Source organism: Triticum urartu, chromosome 2A (assembly GCF_056163025.1).
Source record: "Triticum urartu cultivar PI428250 chromosome 2A, HENAU_Tu73, whole genome shotgun sequence".
NCBI classification, from domain to species: Eukaryota; Viridiplantae; Streptophyta; class Magnoliopsida; order Poales; family Poaceae; genus Triticum; species Triticum urartu.
In genome coordinates, this window is record NC_141874.1 from 248,211,170 (window position 1) to 248,217,138 (window position 5,969).

A 5,969-nucleotide genomic window follows, 5' to 3' on the forward strand; every position below is an offset into this window, starting at 1 on the left:
ATTGTCATCGATATCTATGACAATGAGGAGTAGCTTCTCTTATTAGCTCACTATAAGGACCCATGTTCAGTTTGCTGCCTACTGCCTTTCCTTAACAAATTCTAGTGAATTGTGCTATCTACTTTTACCATGAAATCTTCTGCTCTAGTGTATATGTTCTATATGTTGTGCATTGTGGTGTTCAGTTAACTGTTTGGTTCAGTTCTGCAAATGTGATGTTCAATTCTTTAGGGTGCAATTTTCCAAGTTGTCAAGCATGCTTGGTTTGGTTAATTGTCTGATCTTCTATTAGGAGTATGTTATGTTGTGCAATGTGGTGCTTAGTTAACATTTGGTTCATTTGTTGTGGTGTTTAGTTAATTGTTTGGTTCAATTATGCAATGCAATGTTCAATTGTTGTGGGTGCATTCTGTTATTATATACCATATGAGAAATAAATCGAATTTGGTTGTACTAAATACATGAGAAACAAATACAATTGATATATTTCCAAGTTGTTAAGCATGCTTGGTTTGTTTAACTCTCTAATTTTCTATTAGGAGTATGTTATATTGTGTAATGTGGTGCTCAATTAACGTTTGGTTCATTTGTTGTGGTGTTTAGTTAACTGCGTCGTTCAATTCTGCAATGCGATGTTCAATTGTTGTGGGTGCATTCTGTTATTTTATACCATGTGAGAAATAAATTGAATTTGGTTATACTAAATACATGAGAAACAAATACAATTGCTATATTTCCAAGTTGTTAAGCATGCTTGGTTTGGTTAACTGTCTGATCTTCTATTAGGAGTATGTTATATTGTCCAATGTGGAGCTCAGTTAATGTTTGGTTCACTTCTTGTGGTTTTTAGTTAACTGCATGTGCATGGTATTTTGTCCAATAGCACATTATTGTGCAATTGCAGGAACCTTTCTAATATTTAGGTTTTTAACAATTTGGTCTTGCACATGTAGGTCCTGCTGTAAGAGGTTTTGACTTTTTGCATATGGGGAAATGAGTTGTCCACGAATATCAATCAAGTCAAGAAACTCAGAAATATTGTTAGGATAAAGAAATTAGCAACAAAAAACAAGAAGATCTTTGTCTGCACAATGAAGAAGACATCAGTTCACTACAATATGGTACTAACTATTATACATTGCCTTTTTTTATTCCTTTTCCCCATTTCCAATATGATTACCTCTCAAACCACCTATATGGTCAAGAGGCGAGGAAGGTTTTCATACAACACCCACGGTTCAATATTGAAGTGTTCCTGAAGAGGACGAAGGACGGATGGTCAATCATCCAGAGGCACTGGCCTAAATTTGCAATGACCTTCAACATGAATGAAGGCTCAATATTCACCTTCTATGATGCTAATTTCGAAAGGTTCTACATGTTGCATGTGAAACTTGGTGCTGGTGCAGTTGTGTAATGGAGTAGCTGAGTGTTAAAGCTATATCATGTTGTACTCTGATGTATTTCAATTATGAAATCCTGCTTCCTTAATATGGAAATGAAATATATTATGTGCTTAATATGAATGCCAATTATATTAATAAATGGATTACTAATAGTAGGGCAATTAGCCTGCTAATGGCGAATTAGCCTGCTAATTGGGTTTTGCTATTGCAAACGGTTATTGAGAAAATACCATGGGTGATGATCTCAGGCAACGCACACAGTATCTAGGATTAAACTGTGTTGGATCAATGAACAATCACACATGACCTTCTCTTGAAAACTGTTTGTGTTAGGCCACCTTGCACAAATGTTTACCACATAAAAACTGTGTGTGATGGGCAACCTTTGCCACACAGTTTCTTCTATGCACCGTGTGCAATGGCAACGCTATCACAAACGATTTAACGGGGAAAATTGTGTGTTATGTACCTGTGAACGGAAACGTTTTCCTTGGAGCGACTATGTGGGATGTACATACGTATGGAAACGTTTAGCGGGGACTGACTGTGTGGGATGTACTTGTGACCGGAAACAATTTAGCCTGTATAATTGTATTTTTTTATCTCTACTGTACGTATTTCTGTATTTGAGCGCTCTCCAGTCGCACATGAACTCATTTTGCCGAGCGTGTGTGCCAGGAGGCCATATCCCCAACGATTTCTGGGTCGTGTGGGAAGGTCCCCCCTATCGTCGTCACTCACACTACAAACAAAATACACTTTCGTGATGATACATGTTTGTCACAGTAGGTCATGGTTTATGTCATGCATGTACATCCATGATGATTTTATGAAAAAATCAAGATAGTCATACCTATGCTATCGTAGAAGTGTTCCATGACATTACCAAAATTATCATCACGGAAGTGTCCACTTCCATGACGATAAATTATGCATCATAGAAGTGCTTTCGTCAAGGTTAACTGACACGTGGCATCCACCGTAGCGGGTCGCCGTTAAGCTAACGGGTCCGGTTTTGGATCCGATAACCCATTAACATCCCAAACCAATGGGAATTTTCCATGTGTAAAATTCTCATTGGCCGGAGGAAACACGCGTTTGCTCCTCGGTGGCCCAGATGTCGTCCGTCCAGTGGAGGAGACATGCCTATAATACGTCAACACGTGAAAGGGCCCAACAGAGGCCCATATATGTTAAAAGGACGGCCCAGTCAAAGGCTCGTAGGACTTACTCAGGTACTCGTGGGCCAGCCCAATAACGGCCTGTTTAATAAAGGCCCATTTACGGCCCAAAGCCAGATCTGGCCCGTTAATAGTTCACCGAATATTTGGGCCCAATTATGGCCCAGTGACTCTTGGCCTATTAGAGGCCTGATGTAGACATGGGCCCATTTCAGCCCGGTGTGTCTTTCAGCCTGGGAATGGCCCGTGCTGCCCATGGGCCATATATGGTCTGACGCGACATCCGGTCCACTAACGGCCAATGATAAAGGTGGCAACATTTCAGCCCAACGTGACTTTGGACCTGTTAAAGGCCTGTCGTATAATTTGGCCCATCGATGCTTGTACTAAGCTTTCGGCCTCTTAAAGGCCCATGTTATAAGTGGGCAAACTAAGGCCCGAGATATGTTTCGGCCTGGTAAGGGCCTGTCATATAACTGGGCCAAAAAGGCCCGGTCTACCTTTCAGCCTACTGAAGGCCCATCGGCCACTAGTGAAAAATTGAGGCCCAACATGAATTTCGACCTGCTAAAGGCCCATGGTTTCTTCTAGGCCATAACAGGCCTACAAAATATTCAGCCTGTTAATGGCCCAATGCTACATGGGCCAAACTAAGAGTTGGGTCCACAAAAGGCCCAACTAAAATTTGGGCCGAATATAGGCCGGAGTAAGTTGTGGGCCTAGAACAATGTCTGAAGGCCCCAATGGCCATTCGGGCCCAAGAAGATGCAGGCTGACCCAATTGTGACCCGCTAAAAACCAGGCCCGTTAGAGGAGAATGTTTCGGCCCGGTCGACTACATCAGATTTTTTCAGATAACGAATGATGGCAGTAAATAGTAGGAATTAAGAACAAACCTACTCTATACAATAAAGAAATTGCGAGATATAACTTAGAATAAAACCTACACTATACAATAAAGGATTTATGGTATATTACATCCACTGGGCATCGAAGTTCGCCATGAGTGATCATAAAGCGCAACGAAGAAGCAGATAACAAAAACTGGGCACCATTGCAGCGTAACAATATAATACTAAACCGAGACCACTTCCAAGATAGCTCAAGAAAGATTAGCCTTGCACGGGAACTGCTGCGCAAGCTGCCGAGCAAGGCTGTGAGACCGGCCTAACATGGCGGTCATAGCTTCCAGGTGTAGCTGTTTAGCAATGAGGTTTTCATTGGTGTTCTCCGCACTCTTTCTTAGAGATAGGACTTCAAGTCGAAGTTGAGTTGCAGAATGCCTTTCTTCCAGAACTTGAGACTGAAGAAGTCGATCTGATTCAGACAGTGAATTCTGTGAGCTTGTCTGACTGCTAGTCTCAAGTAACTTGAACACTGCTTCAAGACAAGACTTTGGGGTTGTCTCACTATCTATAATAGGTTTGGCCTTCTTTGCCGCAATATATGTTGGGTTTGTCTCACAGCCTTCAGTAGACTTGTGCATGCCATCAGGGATATCACCCTGAAACAAGCAGAAAGATGACAGGTTTGGCATGTGTATAAACAAAGATGATAACTGTGCTGTCAATTCCATCCAATTTCAAATTAGAAAATACAAAGTAAGTTCAAAATATCAATAGCATAATTTGGCATTATTCATAATGCGGGGAGCTTCGCCACACTACTAGATTACCATGTCAACATAACAAGCATAGATGGAGGGCAAAGACAATCATTGTATCTTTTTTGGTTAATGTGCATGGCATGTTGTTCATATCATCAGCCACATCTGTAAGATAAAACAGGAGATGACAAGGTGCGAACGTGGGCTACTTCACCACACACTGGATTATAGATCCACAAAAACAAGCATACTTATAGGGAGTATTGAGTAATGTGCATGGTATGAATAAGGAATTTGGTTTTACAAGTAAAACTTGGAACTTACGGTTGTTGCGAACATGCATTTTGATAGAAACGACAAACTAAACAGTAGTAAACGATAGGGAGTATGAGAAAATTAAACAGCAGTTGAGGATAGAGGCTTTAGAAGGACTGAGTTACATTAATAGTTAACACCGGCTTTATAATGTCCTTCTCCATGTCAAGGTAAGGATAACTCAAGAATTTTAGCACATAATCTTCTTCATAAACATTGCGTGTCCTCTACATTTTGTAGAGAGTAATTATAGATATGATAATACTTGAAGGGATAGAGGATAATGAAGATAAGATGCAGATTGATGCTACATAATCAACTACCAATCCCTGGAAGTACAAGCATTACAGGACAAAATGTACTGACAACAGCAATGGGCTACACTTCTGCACTGGCATTGTCTGTGTATTCAACTTTTTGGTAAGATTAAATATAGATCTGATATTTTTTAGTAAATGGTGGGCGAGGGAGCACTACTAGGAAAAGGCTAATTAGTGGCGCACCCGTTTTTCCTTTAGTACTATTATCACGCCATTAGTAACAAAATAGTAATGGCGCACCTCTGGTGCGCCATTAGTATCCCAGATAGTAATGGAGCACCTATAGTGTGCCATTACTATGCCTATCTGGTGCGCCATTACTATCTGACTTAGTAATGGCGCACCATATAGAAGTGCGCCATTACTAACAAATTTTTTTCAAAAATAATTTCAGAATTTTTTTTTCAATTTTTTTTCTTAATCTCAGGTCACTATGGCTTAATCTCAGGTCAATATGCTTAATCTCAAGTCAAATCGCACTCCGTGGTCAAACTTCCCGGAAGGTCAGCCATCCTCACACTACTACAGCCCAAGCATGCCTAACTTCACAGTTCTATCCAACCCCAACACCAGCTCACTTCACAGGCACTTGTTGATATATCTATCATATCAATCCTATTAAACCTTATTGATGTCTAGGACTTTGTTCATGTTCATGAGTGTGATGAAATTTTGAAAAAAGATTTCAAACTTCTTGGCCATATTACGTATCATGTTTTGAAAAAAAAATCCCAATTTTTTTAAACCAATTTTTTTCTGTTACTAGTGGCGCACCTAGCAACTGGTGCGCCACTAGTGAGTTTGATTTTTTTTCATTTTCCCCCTCTAGATCTTAAAAGCCATGTATCTTTCTTTCTGTTAGGTTTTTTGGGATTTTGAAGATGTTGAACAAAGTTCCCCCCGTTCAATTTGTATGTAACTTTTTGAGTAGGTGATTTTTCATATAAAAAACTTTTTAATCCGAGTTCGTATACAAAAGTTGAAAGATTCTAGAAAGATTTTGAAAATAAAGTCGAAATTAATATTCATAAATTTTCCCAACAACATGACCACATATCACATGGGAAACTTATTTTCTTTTACTTTTTTGACATTTCCATCATTTTCTTTTATTTTTTAAAAAACTGAAAAGGCGGTCCAC